Source organism: Aquarana catesbeiana, linkage group LG05 (assembly GCF_042186555.1).
Source record: "Aquarana catesbeiana isolate 2022-GZ linkage group LG05, ASM4218655v1, whole genome shotgun sequence".
Lineage (NCBI taxonomy): Eukaryota > Metazoa > Chordata > Amphibia > Anura > Ranidae > Aquarana > Aquarana catesbeiana.
In genome coordinates this window covers 323,522,859-323,541,144 of record NC_133328.1, presented here as the reverse complement: position 1 = coordinate 323,541,144, position 18,286 = coordinate 323,522,859, and the positions used below count along the sequence as shown (strand labels likewise).

At 40.4% G+C, this 18,286-nt stretch overlaps 1 protein-coding gene across 2 annotated transcripts in view; it reads left to right on the top strand.

Annotated features, from left to right (window-relative positions):
- Nucleotides 1–18,286, top strand: part of CDH18 (cadherin 18) — a 1,382,204-nt gene that overhangs the window by 1,164,621 nt on the left and 199,297 nt on the right. The window contains exon 1 of one of the 2 annotated variants that reach the window (XM_073630864.1): nucleotides 4,378–4,487. The exons of the other annotated variant lie outside the window; for it this stretch is intronic. The gene's annotated coding sequence lies outside the window, so the exon portion shown is untranslated. Of the gene's footprint in view, nucleotides 1–4,377; nucleotides 4,488–18,286 lie in introns of those variants that run through there. 2 annotated transcript variants of the gene reach the window in all.

The window sequence follows — 18,286 nt, the reverse complement described above, 5'->3', positions numbered from 1 at the left end:
TAGCTTGTAGGTTTAGCTGAACACTGTGAGGTGGACGCACCCCACTAACTTGTAGGTTTAGCTGAACACTGTGAGCGGGACGCACCCCACTTACTTGTAGGTTTAGCAGAACACTGTGGGCAGGACGCACTGCACTAACTGTAAATAGTCTAGCTGCCTGACTGTGGTACTAATAGGATCAAAAGAACACCAGTAATTTTCTTCAAAATACTGTAACAAGACAAGCCTGCCTGTCAGTAGGAATATAACAGGAACGGATCTAGCTGAACACTGTGAGCAGGACGCACTGCACTAAATGTAAATAGTCTAGAAGATAACAGGAACGGATCTAGCTAAACTGAATACAGTGTATATATATATATATATATAACACCTGGGATGGATATATATACACAATACACTTTAAGTGCAGCTAACTGACTGACTGTCCTGCCTAATCTAGCTAACTCAAATGAAATGACACTGTCTCTCTCTCTCTCTAAGCACACCGGAACACACTGCACAGGGCCGCCGTGTAGGCGGCCTTATATAGTGTGGGGTGTGTACTAAATCCCCTGAGCCATAATTGGCCAAAGCCTCCTTGGCTTTGGCCAATTATGGCTCTCTGTTAAGGCGGCGCTGTGATTGGCCAAGCATGCGGGTCATAGTGCATGCTTGGCCAATCATCAGCAAGCAATGCACTGCGATGCCGCAGTGAATTATGGGCCGTGACGCGCCACACGAATTTGGCGCGAACGGCCCATATCGTTCGCAATTCGGCGAACGATCGAACAGCCGATGTTCGAGTCGAACATGGGTTCGACTCGAACACGAAGCTCATCCCTAATCTTGATATCGTTCTTTTCAGCCAGCGGTCGGCTTTCACATAAAAGCAATCCTAGCGGCTAATTAGTTGTTAGACTGCTTTACAAGCAGTGGGAGGGAACATCCCCCCATCCCACTGTCTTCCATGATTTCCCCAGGCTCGCCTGTCCCACCGGGGAACCTGAGAATTCAGCCGGTGGTTCCGCCAGCTGACCATAGAGGTGATCAAAGAGGTGAACAGCTACAATCATCTCTATGGCCTAAGAAACTGGAAGCTATGAGCATTTCATGACTTCAGTTTCGCCGGATATAAACAGCACCATTGGGAAATTGGGAAAGCATCTTATCACACCGATCTTGGTGTGGTCAGATGCTTTGAGGGCAGAAGAGAGATCTAGAGTCTAATAGACCCCAATGTTTTTTTTAAAAAGAGTACCTGTCACTACCTATTTCTACCATAGGGGATATTTACATTCCCTGTGATAACAATACAAAATGATAAAATAAATAAAGGAACAGTGTAAAAATAAAATAAAAAATGAAAATAAATACTAAAAAAAAGCCCCCCCTCCCGTCCTCATGTGCAAAGGCTTACGCAAGCATCGGTCTCTTGTAATTGGTAAACAGCAATTGCACCATGCATGTGAGGTATCACCATGAATGTCAGATTGAGCGCAGTATATTTAGCAGTAGGCCTCTTCTGTAAATCTAAAGTGGTAACCTGTAAAGGCTTTTAAAGGCTTTAAAAATGTATGTTTGGTGTCTATGTACTTGACATAAGATCATCTTTTATATTTTACCAAATATTTGGGCAGTATAGCGTGTTTTAGTGCATTAAAATTCAAAAAAGTTTTTTTTTTTTCAAAAAAATTGTGTTTGAAAAATCACTGTGCAATTACTGTGTAAAAAAAAAAATGCAACACAAACCATTTTAATCTGTAGGGCATTTGCTTTAAAAAAACATATATAATGTTTGGGGGTTTAAAGTAATTTTCTAGCAAAAAAAAAAAATTACATAAACAAAAAGTGTCAGAAAGGGCTTTGTCTTCAAGTGGTTAGAAGAGTGGGTGATGTGTGGCATATTATTTTATATTTTGCCAGTTTCAGGAAAATTTACAATAATGTTTTTTTTTTTTCCACAAAGTTGTCAGTAAATGATATATTGCTCAAACATTCCATGGGCATATGTTTGATTACACCCTAAAATACATTCTGCCGATTCTCCTGAGTAGGGGGATACCACATGTGTGGGACTTTTTGGCAGTCTAGCCGCGTACAGGACCCCGAAAACCAAGCACCGCCTTCTGGCTTTCTAAGGGCACAAAATGGTGATTTCACTCCTCACTACCTATAACAGTTTCGGAGGTCCTGAAATATCAAGATAGCACAACCCCCCCCCCCCAAATGACCCCATTTTTGGAAAGTAGAAACCCCAAGGTATTTGCTAAGATGCATGGTGAGTATTTTGCAGCTCTCATTTGTTTTTAAAAATTAAGAAAGAAAAGAAAAACGTATTTATTTTTCTTTTTTCCTTTTTCAAAACTTTGTGACAAAAAGCGAGATCTGCAAAATACTCAACATGCCTCTCAGCAAATAGCTTGGGGTGTCTACTTTCCAAAATGGGGTCATTTGGGGGGGTTGTACTGCCCTGTCATTTTATCACCTCAAGAAATGAGATAGGCAGTCATAAACTAAAAGCTGTATAAATTCCAGAAAATGTTTTGTGCTATCTGGGCATTTCATGGCTTCCAAAACTGTGATGGATAGTGAGGAGTGAAATCAAGAATTTACACCCTTAAAAAGCCTGAAGGCAGTGATTGGTTTTTGGGGTCCTGTACGTGGCTAGACTGCCAAAAAGTCCCACACATGTGGTATCTCTGTACCCAAAAGGGCTGTGTAGAATACCGTAAATAGAAAGCTTTTTCTTTTCTGCAAAAGAAGTACATTAATGGTATATTGGTACATAGGGAAGCTGGAATTTTTTTAAAAAAGTGAACTTAGCCTTTAATCCTTTAAGTGATATTAAAGGCTTTTTTTTAAAAATACCTGCTCTGTGCAGTGATTTTGCACAGAGCAGCACAGATCCTCCTCTTCTTGGGTCCCATGTCAGCGCTCTTGGCCCCTCTCTCCTTCCAAGTGCCTCCAGAGCAAACAGCTTGCTATGGTAGCACCGAGCAGGCTCGCTCCTGAGCCACTACTTTGCACGTCCATTCAGATACAGAGCTGTGGCTCAGCCCCGCCCCCTCTCTCATTGGCTGACTGTCTGTGATTGGTTCCCACTGCTGCCTCAGCCAATGAGGAGTGAGAGTCCCCGGAGAGCTGAGGTTCTCATACACATCGCTGGATCACGATGGGGCTCAGGTAAGTATTGGGGGGGCTGCTGCACAGAGAAGGTTTTTTACCTTCATACATAGAATGCATGAAGGTTAAAAAAAAAAACCTTGAGCTATTAGAAACACTTTAACTTGTATGTTGAAAGGTTCCCTCTAATTGTAAACAGCCTTTTCTTCCTCAAAAATATATACAGTATTTATCGGCCTATAACACGCGCCGGCGTATAACACGCACCCCAAGTTTAGGAGGGAATTTTAAGGAAAAAAACTTTTAGGAGGGAAGTTTAAGGGAAAAACTTACATTTAAATGCCCATCAATGCAGCCTTATCAGTGTCCATTTAAAGCCTTGTCAGTGTCATCGAAGCCTTTTCAGTGCAGCCTTGTCAGTGCAGCCTTGCTCCAGTGCAGCCTTGCAGCCATGTCAGTGCAGCTTTGTTAGTGCAGCCTTCCCCAGTGTCCATTGCAGCCTTGCCCCAGTGCAGCCTTGTCAGTGCAGCTTTGCCCCAGTGCAGCCTTGCAACCATGTCAGTGCAGCCTTGTTAGTGCAGCCTTCCCCAGTGTCCAGTGCAGCCTTGCCCCAGTGCAGCCTTGCCCCAGTGCAGCCTTGCAGCCTTGCCTCAGTGCAGCCTTGCCCCAGTGCAGCCTTGTAGCCTTGCCCCAGTGCAGCCTTGCACAGATTTAAATATGGCGCCGCGGAGGGACTCGGCGGAGCAGAGCGAGCGCCGCCGAGATCGCAGGGACTTGGCGGAGCCGAGATACACATAGCTGAGTGTACTCGGCTCTTCTCGGCTCCGCTTACAATCACACCCAGTCCCGCCCTATGATGGACATAACACAGGTCCAATGGCGGGACTGGGCATGACTGTAAGCGGAGCCGAGAAGAGCTGAGTACACTCGGCTATGTGTATCTCGGCGCGATCGCTCCGCTCTGCTCACAATCAGCAGAGATTGTCGGGGGATCGGCGTATAACATGCACCCAAGATTTTCCCCTGATCTTAAGGGGAAAAAAGTGCGTGTTATACGCCGATAAATACGGCAACTATATTGTATCAATTCATCATCCAATGGTATACTCACTGTCTTTCCTCATCACTTTTTTGGTTTATTTACTGCATTTTACTACATTTACTACTATTTGGGTCTATTCAGAACACACAGAGCTGAATGCGTTAGTGAAGGAGCGCTTGCCCCTCCCTCCTATCTTGCATGGTGCCATATGAATATTCACACAGAGGCAGAGCAAACATGAGCAGACGTTGTTAGATTTTTTACTAGAATCTGGAATACTCTGCAAAAATGAGAACACTACGTATCATTGCCTGTTATTGCCACAAAATAAAGATTTTATGTAAGTATAATAGATTTTCTCTTACAGCAGCCTACTGTTATGATTTTTCAGGCAATCGCAGTGTCACTTAAAGAATATGTAAATATGAACAATGAATTCCTTTTATTTGCTACATTTTGTTTTTTTAAATATCCAATTGAAAAGTTTTTGCAAATCTGCATATATCTGTTCAATAAGTTCAAAAGTTTCCTGTTTATCATACTAGAAATTAAGAGCTGCCCTTTATCCAATGCTCATTGAGTCTAATTAGCTCTCCTGTTTGTTATCTTGGGGCTATAGAATGATTACTTTCTGTAATGTGAATAGTAGCACAGGGGGTTGTTTGAGTACTTTTCCAGAAAAAAACTGAGCAGAGCTGACACTTGTCAGTTCAAAAACATGCTGTGTGTTGTCAGTACACAACAGATCCTAAGAGCTGAGTGCATTCATGGTAGGTTAACAGCTATATGTATGCATTTGCAAGGTAAAATGTGTGTAAATATACACGTACTGCAGAAATGTATTGCATATATTTTTTTTCTATATTTATTTTGCCCTATCATACACTGGAGAGAATGGCAATATAAGCAATTCATTTTTTCAAAAGTAATATATTTACAGTTGTTTTTTGGAATAGCTTTATCAAATGCTTTAAAGCAGCCACATATTCCACCATATCTACAGGGTACATTTTTAGGTTCATTTTTACTGCTTGTAAAATGTGATAATATATAAAGTCGATCAATTGTTTTCATTTGAGCTTGGCAACAGCTGCTTCCTGCAGCATGACAGTTTACACACTATTATTATTTTTTTTGTGATAGCTGTGCATTGAAATCCATATACAGTCAGGAAAATCATCCTTTTGACAGTTCAAACTGTGAAACCATTGTTATATTTTGTTGTCTTATTAAGTATAAATTTGTCATAGCTTTTCACCTGAGTGAAATGTCTGTTTTTTTTAATCAAATAATCTTTATTGAAAAAGGTTTTTCCATTTTTCCCATACATACAAAACCAATCATACAAATACAATATCCAACAATACAACTTTATCACTTTACCCAACAAATCCATACTTTTACTCATAAATATACATATATAGAACATAATTTTCTCCGTACCACCTAGATTATATATATATATATATATATATATATATATATATATATATCTTCCTTCCTAATTTATGATCTACTAACTATATTATCCCTTGGAGGAAGCCCTGTAGTGTCCTTCCATGGGCTCCATATTCTCTCAAACTTTTTTACACATCCCCTTCTCTTATCATATCTATCACACATATTTTTCTTTTCTTATTGTATCATTCACGGCCTTTACCCATTCCCTGTATGTGGTGGTGTAGGTGCCAACCACCTCTGTGCAATCAACTTATAAACCTGAAATAAACATCAAATCACTGCAATCTGTACAGTTAATGGTACAGTATCCCCATTTATATGGCCTAGTATACATAGCATTGGGTTTAATCCAAACGCTACCCCAGATACAGAATTTACAGTACTATATAATTTGGGGCACCTCTGGACCATATGGATGAGGGTACTACTTACATCCCCACAGCATGCATATTTAGCATCTGGAAGCTTTCCATACTCAACCAATCCAAGAGTGTAGTAGAAGAGGGGCTATCTACAGTATATACAGTATATACTTTTTCCATTAACATGACTTTATTCATCACCATTATATCCCAGTATTTAGTATTTCTCTTACTTCTCTATATTTGTTGTATCAAAAATCCTCTTAGGAAGGCTTTAAGTACATTCCAAGTTATCCCTGAGGATTTAGTATTCAACTCAATAAATTACCTCAGGAATATCAATACCACTTCTGGTGTCTTAATCAACTCCAACCAAACAGGGACTACTCTCCACTTTACTGGTTGATGGCCCCTAGCAACATCATTAATAGTGAATGATCTGAGAGTAAAATGTCTTTGATTTCCTAGCTTCATTGTCCCACCACATGAGTCAGATAAAACTAGGCAATACATTGATGTATAAAGTAAACTAATAATTTTAAAGCAATGTACACTGTCTAGGAAAATAAATTAGTAATTAAAAAAATAAGTACCAGCTTAATAATGATTCTTAATAATGATTCACATTACCTCTGCAAACATTATAAAGGAACCCTGGGGTTTAATGCAGGCATCAAAGCAATATCTTCTCCAGTGCCCCAAGAACACTGCCTCCTAGGTTTTTCTGTAGTTGCCTGTCCTCTCCCATCTCTAGTACTTTACTTTTAGTCCATAACTATGATAGATAACTTGCCAATAGAAATGCTCAGGAAGTGGGAGGGGCCAAGTCAGCCTTTAACACCTCTGGAGTCTTACTTTGCCGATTTCAGCTTTTTTAATCTGGAGTATAAATAAATGCCTCACATTCATAGATTCAGTGCACTGTTTCCACCATGCCATAGTTCATAACTGTTTTTTCATTGTTCTAGAAAACTGTTTGTTTTGTAAGAAGTGACTGCTTCATACCAGTATATTTCAGGTAATCCAGAGTCTGTATGCAGACACCTAAACAGTTCCGTGAGGGTTTTGTTTTTCCTCTCAGTGATTCTTTTTTGCTCTGTCACAAATTGAACCATATTTTGATATATTTTGCACATTATAGTAAAGGGTATGTATAGCTGTCCAATGTTTTCTTTGATGCACATGTAGAAGAGATCAATATGTTGTATAAAGTTGAACAAATGGATATAGATGGCACTAGAAATCTCTTTTCCATGTACTGTTTTGTATTTATAAAAGCACATAGGTGCAGCCATGGTTGCTTATTTCATATCATTGTTATGCTTCCTGCATTGTGTGTGGAAGTGACCCTTTTGTGACAGTGTCACTTCAACAGTGCTTTATGGCTTCTTCTTAAAGGTCTATGAGTTGTAAACCAAGAAGACCCTTGCATTCGATTTATGCAACTGCTACAGAGAAATACAAGATATATTCATAATTCAACAAATGTGTGCTTTCTCTAGATAAAGCTGAAATAATATAATACAAATAACTGTATCGTATATAAAGACATATAAAACACCTAAGACCCTTTAAGAACAATATGTATCCCACCAAAAACCCAAGATGGTATAATTAGAAAGGTATTTCCTCCCCCTTGCCAACAGAGTTTCCAGCAGCCTACATGCAACATGTACATTCATAAGACTGAACAAATTCTATTACTGAATCTCAATTTTGAGTCCTTGTAACAACATAGTTGTCTGATGGATTTAATATTGCTGAACAATGATTTACTCAGGGCTGTGTTTGTAATCCATATATTGTACAGTGCTGTATTTCTAACATGCTGGTTGCAGCCATGCTGTTTTCTTCAACATTAATGTTGTATTTACAATACAGAAATTGCAAAAGTTGAAAAAGGATGTTTATATAAATTCTAGCTATTTTCAGGTAATCGTTGACGTGTGAAGATCAGATAAATCATTAGTGCTGATTCAATGTGTTCATAAACATCTGAATCATCTGGTCTGCTGTTAATTTGTATCTGAATGACCTCCAAACTGACTTTCTATGTAGTGTATACTCACCACAGTATTAACCGTTGTTCTTATCATTGATGGCATGACTTGTTTCCATGTGCAGATTAGAAGACCTTTACAGATTCCAAATTTGCATAGTCCCATATGGCAACTACTCCCCTTTTCCTTAAAAGACAATCTGGTAATAGTATGGTACAAATAGACAACATGCCAAGTTTTAAGATTTGTCTGTAAGAATCATATATTGCAACAAACATGCACTAATAGTTATAGAAATTCACAGTCCCTGCAAACGCATTGTATTATGAGCGGATAATTATTTTTCAGTTATCCATTGTGCAGTTCTAAACCACAACTTATAGAACAATAGGAAGCCTGCTGCAAATTATAATCAATACTAAGTATACAATACCCTCTCTGGCTCCACAAAAATGTCACAATAGCCACAATATCAATCAAATGGCATATAGAAAATTTCAGTCCAAGTCACTTTGCAAAGATGCTCAAAGTTCTTATATTGCTGAAACGTTCACAGTACTTGTCTATTAAGGTTGAGGGTGGGCAGCATCGCAGCCTGCACTTGACCTGTTTTTCTCTTCCCAGCAGCTAATGGTATCTAATTACACTCTAAATAGAGGTGTGTTTCTCAATGTCAGGGCACGCTACGGGCATGCTGATATCACAAGACCCACAACAAAGCATGATGTCCTGTGACCAACCGGTCATATTCCTCCAGAGATCCATAAAATTTAAATTATACTGCCTGTGTGCACAAGGAGGAACTCTAGATTACATAATTATAAATACATTACATCAAACACAGGACAGCCTCACCAATAATAAGGCCAAATGAGGTGCCTACATCAGGCCTTTCTTCTAAAGGCACAGTGGGGTGTGGCAATGAGGCTGGAGTGTCTATACCTCTCTAGCCACTGCCCCTGTCACACAAACAAGTGTGCATGCTTAAGTGTTCAGAGTGATGGCTTGGCATTAATAAGGACAGCCTTTCATCTGAGACTTTTCACAGAGGGGCTGGAATAGTGTTAAAAATGTGTTTTGAGGTTGCTCCTGAAAAAAAAATTCAGGGGTAACCCTATTCAAAAAACAAGATAAAAAAGCATGGGTCCAACCCACAGTCCAGACCCTAATCTGAACTTGCAGCCTGATAATCCAGTTTGGGGGGTGAGTATGCAGTCACCCTTCTGAACCATACCAGGCCACAAGCCCTCAGCATGGGGGAAGTACCTTGCCTGGGCCAGTCTAAAAGACAAAGGAAAAGGGGGACCACTTCTATAAGTAGCCATACCATCAGATGCAGCAAGGAGCAGATATATTCTCCTCACCTGATGTACAAGTATAGTGCACCGTTATGTGGAGATGTTACTTTGTTTCCAGTCTTCCGTTTTTTAGGAAAATTCATATGAAAATTCTCAAGAACATTCTCAGTACATTTGTTTGTTGTTTGAAAGATTTTGTTTGCTTTTAGCATTTGATTTGAAATGAGTGGGTAATACCAAACAAAAACGTCATGCACTGTTAGAAAATTGTTCATTTGAGAAAATGTTTCCATCCCGTTCCATCAATGCGATTGAAAACAAATGTCAGTTTGACCCACTATTGATTGTAAAAACTAACAAACTTTCTTAGAACCTTCTTTCCACAAGAATATTCATTTGAAATTGTACCCATCTATGGCCATCTTTAGGCTGCAGTGAACAGCTCTTTTCACTTCTCACATGTGTATGAGATTGTGGATGCTGGTCAGATAAGAGGCTAAAACAAACATTGGGGTTTATTTACTAAAGCTAGAGAGTGCAAAATAAGACTAATTTCTGCAGAGAAACCAATCAGTTTCTAACCTCAGCTTGTTCAAGTAAGCTTTGGCAATAAAACCTGGAAGCTGATTGGTTTCTATGCAGAAGTGAGACTGATTTTGCACTCTCCAGCTTTAGTAAAACCCCATTGTATTTTTATATGAAACTGAACTTCAGTCAAATGTTAATAAACAAAACTAAAACACTTTATTGTATACATTTCTGAGCAGTTACTCCACTCCCTCATCAGGAAAAGTGTTACAAGTGAGCAGTGGCATCAAGCTAGAGAATGCAACCGCAAAGAATAAATAAACATATGATAGAAAAGGAAGTGTTAAACCTTACAATTCTCAACAGTAACAACTGCTAAGCTATACTGATTAAGTTAACCACCTCCTGCCCAGCTTATAGTAAAAAAAAAACAGCCAAGTGAGAGCAATATCAATCTTGGAGGAAGTCATATGAGGTCCTCCCATTTGTGCACCTAGTGTCCTCAGACACAGTAGAACATAGACTGTCAACACTGACAGCGGTTACATAGTGATATATTAATTTGAGACATGGATTACACTTTATTCAGCTATAAGTAGCGCAGCACTAGGGATGTGCGAACGGTTCAGCCCGAACATTTGCCCATTCGCCAAACGCTCAAATTTAGTGCATTCTGCTCCCTAATTGGGCAAAGCTGAGCCCAATCAGGGCACAGTGCACGCTGGTTGTTAAGGAGCAGGGCGGGGAAGCCGGCCGTGGTGTCCTTAACATCTGATGAGTCACCAGTTGTCAATGGGTTTCCCTCGCTGACAGCTGAACAATATAAAAAAGTGCTGGTAAATAAATAAGAAAAAATGGTGTGGGGTCCCCCACAGTCCATACCAGGCCCTTAGGGTCTGGTATGGATTTCAAGGGAAACCCACACCAAAATGTAAAAAAAAAAAATGGAGTGGGGGCCCCAAGATCCCGACTCCCCCTATGTGAATGGGAATAGGGTACATAGTACCCCTACTCATTCACCAAAAAGTGGCAAAAAGTAATAAACACATTAGACAGTTTTTGACAAATACTTTATTAAAAATAAAAAATAAAAAAATAGTGTTCTTCGATGTAAGTCCATCGTCAATCACACCACCTGCCGGACCCAAAATATAGGAGAAATGAAAAATGCTCCCGCCTCCTGGGAGGCCTCCCTCCAAAAGTGTCCTCTCCGCTTTGATATTTATTAAATAGGCATAGGGCGGGGCCACCTAGCTATGTCACCCAATGGCCCGGACCACTGGGTGACATAGCTAGGTGGCCCCTTACCTATATAAGAAATTTCAAAGCAGAGAGGAGGCATTTGGCGGGATGCCTCCCAGGAGGCTGAGCATTTTTAATTATTTTTTATTTTTCGGGTCCGGCGGATGGCGTTATTTACGAGGGATACTATTTTTTTATTTTTTAATATAGGATTTGTCAAAAACTGTCTATTGTGTTTATTACTTTTTGCCACTTTTTTGGTGAATGAGTAGCAGTGCTATGTACCCAATACTTATTCCCATGGGGGAGCTCCCACCCACAGACCCCAACGACCACAGCCCAGAGTTGTCAGGAAGAGGCCCTTGTCCTCATCAACATGGAGCCCCCCTGCCCCAAAGAACCCACCCCCCATTTCGAGGGCATCTGGCATTTTATGGTTCAGGAGGGGGGGCGGTGCTCGCTCATCCTCCCCCTTTCCGGACCTGCCAGGCTGCATGCTCGGATAAGGGTCTGGTATGGATTTTGGGGGGCCCCATGCAATTTTTTTAAGATATTGGTGTGGGGTTCCCCTCCAAAAGGCCTGGTATGGACTGGGGGGACCCCATGCCTTTTTTTTCTTTTTTTTTTCAATAGCCGGGTGCTGTAACCGCAAGTCATTTTATTTAGTGTTTTCACTTTTTTTTTTCTTTAGAAATGTCATTTTTGCTGTAGCATGTTTTATGTATGCTACAGATGCCCCACTTTGCAGGCACATTAAGGGGACCCCCAGGCACTATATTTAAAGGAATTTTTCATTTTTATTGTTGCACTTTAAGCATAATTAAAATCATTGCTCCTACAAAAACTATGTTTAAAAAAAAAATACTGATACATGTCCCCCAAGACAGTACTGAGACTCATATACCCCATTTACGGTCAATTACTTGCATAGCCTTCAAAAGGGGCACTTTAGATTTTTCCTGTTCGGCTCCCATAGACTTAAATGGGGTTCGCTGTTCAGGTTAGAACTTTTTCCCTGTTTGGGAGTTCTGCTGCTCATCTTTACACAGCACCATTTACTATATATAAGTTGTCAACAATGGCTTTCATTCATAGCCATTCTGTGTACTATTGTGATCTCTGTGATTGGTCAGAGTGATCACATGGTGCACGGGCCAATCAGAGCAGACATGTACCATGTGATACCACATGGTACATAACATGTGTTATGCTGTGACCAATCACAGCATAACAGAAGTAAATAAGATGTCATGAATGAAATTTCCCTTTATAAACTGGCTCCATACCAAAAAGCCAGTTAAAGAGGTGGCTCATCTATATGTAATCACCAGATACCTTCATGGCATCATTCATCCTGATTGATGTGGATCTACTTTACTGGATGATGTAATTGATGATCAAAGGTGGTGTTTTTCTTACTTTACAATTTTTTTTCGTCAGTGAGTAACTAAGGTTACTATGTTACTCATTCACAAAGAGGAGTGGGATCTGGGTTCCCCCTAAATTTTAAGGGGGGTTTGAGATTCAGATAAGCCCCAACTTCAGACCTCCATAGCCACCAATTCAGGGTTGTGGAATAGAGGCACCTTCCCCATCAACATAGAGAAAAGGAGCCTTTCAGAGTGTCTCCCCTGGCAAGGTACCCTCCCAATGTCATGCAGCCTGGTACGGTTTTGGAGGAGACCATTCACTTGCTTGTATGGATTTTGGAGGGATAGGGGCCACATATTTTTTGGTAGGGTTCCCTCTTAAAATGCATACATAACCACAATCTAGGATGAAGGTCTGGTATTGATTTTGTGGAAATCTCACATTCTTTTGGTTTTATTTTTCTTATTTTTGTTTAGGTTATATTTCTCTTAAAATACTAAAATAATAGCCATTTAAAAAAAGAAAACCAGTAGGCATCCCCCCAAAAATCTAAATCAGACTTTTATCTTTGATAAATGTCTGAAATTAAATTTAATAGGGAGCCCATGCAAACAAAAATAAAAAAACAATGGTGTGGCCCTTCCCCAAATTCCATACCAGATCAGCAAGCATTAGAATAGTGGCTGCTAAGATGCCAATAGCCTCCGTCATCTTAAAGTGGTAGTAAACTGCACCTGTTAAAAAAAGAAAACACATGTAAGGCAATTGCATAATGTGCTAGTATGCATCGCATACTAGCACATTATGAAATACTTACCTTGGAACAAAATCTTCCAGTGGCATGTTATCACCGCTGAGAGGGCTGACATCTCCTCCCGGCCTTTCTTCCAGAGTCACACACTGGCTATGTGATTGGCCGGAGCCCCGATGATGTCACCCCCGCGCATGCGTGCGGGAGCCCTTGGTTCCGGCACAAAGCTCTGAAGATCCAGCAAGGTATGCCACACCTTCAGAGCGCATGCGCCAGTGTCATAACTGGCTGCAACCAGGGTGAATATCTCCTAAACGGGGCATGTATAGGAGATATTAATTGTACCTACAGGTAAGCCTTATTATAGGCTTACCTGGAGGTAAAAAATCACCAAGCAGGCTTTACTACCACTTTAAAAACCAATGATAATGTGCAATGATCTGACAAAATAGTTTGGCCAGTTCGTGGATGACTAACATATACAGTTGTGCTCAAAAGTTTGCATACCCTGGCAGAAAATATGACTAATCATGCCAAAACACTGTTTTTTATTCAAGGATAGTGAACACATGAAGCCATTTATTATCACATAGTTTTTGGATCCTTTTAAAATCATAATGATAACAGAAATCACCCAAATGGCCCTGAAAAAAAGTTTACATAGCCTGGAATGTTTGGCCTTGGTACAGACACAGAAGGTGGCACACACAGGTTAAAATGGCAATTGAAGGTTAATTTCTCACATGTGTGGCTTTTTAAATCACAGTTAGTATCTGTGTATAAATAGTCAATCAGTTTGTTAGCTCTTACTTGGATGCTCTAAGCAGGCTAGACACTGAGCCATGAGGAGGTAGAAAAGAACAGTCAAAAGACCCGCGTAACAAAGTAATGAAACGTTATAAAGATGGAAAAAGATATAAAAAGATACCCAAAATCTTTTTTTTTTAACAATGTTTTTTTTCAGCTCAGAGATACAGGTAGACTTTTCAAGGTTTAAGTAGGTTCGACAAACATAAGGACAAAACATTGATTTTGGCTCGAAGAACAAGTCTAGGTTCCAGGCTTTTTAGTACAGATTTTGCCATCAGAGTTACTGGGTTCATATGAATACTTCTGCTCAGGACCACCGGGTCCAGGGAAGCCACTCCTTTTGAGTTTTCCCAATCAATCCCCTACTAGAGGCAAATGTTAGCTCATAGTTATAATGTAGATTGACCATATCAAGAGTACTTTCTATAGTAGGCGACTGACCGGTTTTCCAGAGTCTGGTTATACTCAGTCTGGCTGCTAAAAGGATATTCCTTGTAACCCTCCTAAATGGATTGGGGATTGCTTCAATTGTCAGGTTTAGCAATGCTAATGGTGTGGAAGGTATTTGGCTTTGTGCGATGTCTGACAATATGTTAAAAATTGTTTTCCAATATGTTTGTTTGGAGGCACAAGACCAAAGGATGTGGAGTAGGTCTCCTTTAGCCAAGTTGCATCTCCAACATAGGTCCGAAGCTGTGTCGTTGAATGACGCCAATTTAGTGGATGTGAGATACCACCGTAGTGATATTTTTTGTGTGAGTTCCCAAAGTGCAGAATTTTGAGTAGCTTTGTATCTAGAGCATAAGGGTGTCTGCCATTGAGTATCAGTGAAAGATTGTTCCAAGTCTGTGTCCCAGTGATGGTAAGGGTTTGATTTAGTAAACACACATTTTTGATGGAAGGCGTTGTAAAAAAGAGAAATACCTTTCGTTTTCGAGGTGGGATTAGTCAGGTATGACCATAGATCAAGAGGAAGTGTGTACCTTGGTGTAACTACGTAGTTGTTAGATGCAATGTTTAACTTGGGTATAGGTGAAGGATTCTGTGTGAAGAAGATTGTATTTCTGTTGAATTTGTGGAAATGATAATAGTTTGGTTTCTTGAAATATGTCTTGTATGTAATGCAGGCCTTTTGATGCCCAGTGTTTTAGGGAGAGGTCCATAATACAGTGTTGTAAAAAGTCTATCAGGAGAGGTGGTGAGAATGCGCTAAGTTGCATTGACTTTAGATTAATTAGTTTTTTCCAAGCTAGAGCGGAGGCTTTCATCGTAGGAGGTAATGCTCTAGATATGGGAATACCAAGTGGAATGTCCAAGAGTCAACTTTGTAGATTATTGTGTTTGAATGATGCTGCTTCCAGTTGTATCCCATAAAGTTTGGGGGTGTTGCCGGAACCAGTCCTGTATTTGGGTCAAAATTGATGCCCAATAAAATTTTTCAAAGTCAATAGACCCGCCCCCCCCCCCTGCATATTTATGTTTAGTGAGTGTGGTTTTTACACATATAGGTTTCTTGCCCTGCCATAGTAATTTGCTAGGAGTTGTTTGGAGGGATTTGAAATAATATGCCGGTATAGGGATGGGAATGGTTTGAAACAGGTAGGGTAATTGAGGTAGATGTAGCATTTTGAAAGCTGCGAGTCTGTGTGACCATGTCAGTTCGTATTTAGCTAATTGCTGGACATCTTTTTGGAGTTTGGTGAGGAATGGTTTAAAGTTATAATTAAAAAGAATTTTGTTGATTTTGTCAGTTGCACCCCTAGATAAGATATATTTGTTTCTGCCCATGTAAATGGTGATTGGGCTTGGAGTAGATTTCTGGTAGTGGCGTCTAGGCCTAGGTCAAGAATATATGATTTTGTTGCATTAACTTTATAATAGGAAATTCTGCTGAACCATTGGAGGGTATTTTGTACTTCTACTAGGGAAGACGTTGGATTGGTTAGCATGAGGATGATGTCATCCGCGAATAGGCTGATCTTGTGTGTTTTGTGACCTATTTCAAAGCCTGCTATTTTAGGGTTTTGTCTGATGTGCTCCGCTAGGGGTTCCATGAGCAGATTAAAAATCAATGGGGATAATGTACACCCCTGCCTGGTTCCATTGGTTATAACGAATGGTTGGGATAGCATATCGGCTGAGAATACTTGGGCTGAAGGAGTGGTGTATAGTGCAAGTAAGGCATTCAGTATTTAGCCACTGAACCCAAACTTCTGGAGGACTTGCTGTAGGTATTTCCAATGTATTCTTTTGAACACCTTCTCTGTGTCCAGAGATATGAGCAGAGAAGGCGTTCCACTAGTTTTGGCATGGTGAATGATGTCAATTAGTCTCCTTGTGGCGTCGGACGCTTGTCTGCCAGTTGTAAAGCCGGATTGGTCTCTATGGATTAGTGTGGGCATGATGTTGAGTAGTCGTGTGGTGATTGTTTTTGCATAGATTTTCAGGTCTAGATTCAGAAGATCAGGTGAAAACTTTGGGGGGCTGTTGGTTCTTTTCCCAATTTAGGGAGGGTGATAATCAGCGCTTGTAGGGATTCACTAGGGAACTTTGAAGATGAGGCTGCGTCATTGAACAACGCAGTTAAGTGTGGTGCTAATTGTTGGGCAAATTGCTTAAAGTATTCCCCTGTGAGGCCATCAGGGCCTGGTGCTTTACCTAGGGGGAGGGTTTTTATGGTCGCTGTGATTTCTTGTTCCGTGAAAGGGTCATTCAATTGGGATAGTTGTTCTGAGGTTAGTGATAGGAGTCTAATGTGCTGGAGGAACTCATGGATGTCTTCAGAGGAGGGTTGGTGTGTGTCAGGGTCCCGCTGCAAATTATATAGGTCACTATAATAGTCACTGAAAGCATCAGCTATTGCTTGGGGGTTGCTAAGCTTCTCTTTTGTGTGAGGGTGGTATAAGTGATCTATTTTATTTTTAGTTCTCCTACCTTTGATAGATGAGAGCTGAGTTTAATCAGTATGCCCCTTATATACGCTTTGTGCACGTTCCACACCACACCTGGTTCAGACACCGAGCCTGTGTTGAGTTCAAAATACTCAGTTATTTGATCGTTCATTCCTGGAGAGTATGACAAGTGTTGCAAGATGTAGTTATTTGCTCTCCATAGAAATGTATTTTTTGTTGTGGAGTATCTGATATAGAAATGGTGATAGGGGCATGGTCTGACCAAGTCGTGGTGTGGAGTACAGCTGCGCTGATGTTTTGGAGCAACCATTTATCTGTGAGGAAAATATCTATACGTGAATAGGTCTTATGGAGAGGAGAGAAGTACATATAGTCTCTCTCCGCTCCATGAAAACAACGCCACACATCAAACAAATCTTGGGTAACAATGAAGTTTTTCAGGGGGGATTCTCTGCGTTTTGTTGCAGAAGTGGAGTCTAATTGGGCTTCTGGTATTAGATTAAAGTTCCCACAAATGATTATGTCACTTTGTTTTAAGGGTTGCACAATATGCATAAGTTTACGAAGAAATTGCATTTGTTTGATATTTGGAGCATAGATATTTACTAGTGTATGAACAGTTTTGTTGAGGGTACATATAAGAATAATGTAACAACCTTCAGGGTCTGAAACAATTTGCTTGAGGTGAAATGTGACTGAATTTCTTACCGCTATCAACACTCCTCTTTTTTTTAGAGGTGAAAGAGGCTGAGTAAACATGAGGAAAATGTCTGTTTGTACATATAGGTGTAGCTGTAGATTTAAAATGTGTCTCTTATACACAGAGGATGTCACATTTTAGGTCTAGTGCTGTTTTCCAGAGTGAGTGTCTCTTTGCTGGGAGGTTGAGCCCATTCGCATTGAGGGACAACACTGTAATTGGCATTGTCTGTGTTGTATGGTTGGTTGGAGAATTATACACACTTACAATTAGGTGTAGGCTGGTGGTCTCCCCGGATCCGGGGGTCGATGTGCACTCCAATGTGCCTGGTGCCTCACTCTAGACAGGTGAGGTTGTGGCTGTAAAACAACAATGTTAACAAGTAGGACTGAGTCACAAAAAAATTGGAACTTGTATATAGCTGTAACAAGGTAGATAGACCACCGGTTAGAACGGTATGTGGAGTAGAGAAGGTAGATTTTCAACTAAACCACTTCGGGGGGGTAACAATGTCAAACTCAACTGGAATAATAATTCAAAAGGCTGGTAGCCAGGGAGAGGTTATAATGTGTAGATAGATAGGCCCCATGGGAATCAGAGTACAAGTTTTGCTTAGGTATCACGGTGACCTTGGGTGTGTCAGGATGAATGCGGTTGTCGTTGTTCCAGCGGTGGATTATATTTACGTGGTGGATCAGGGACGA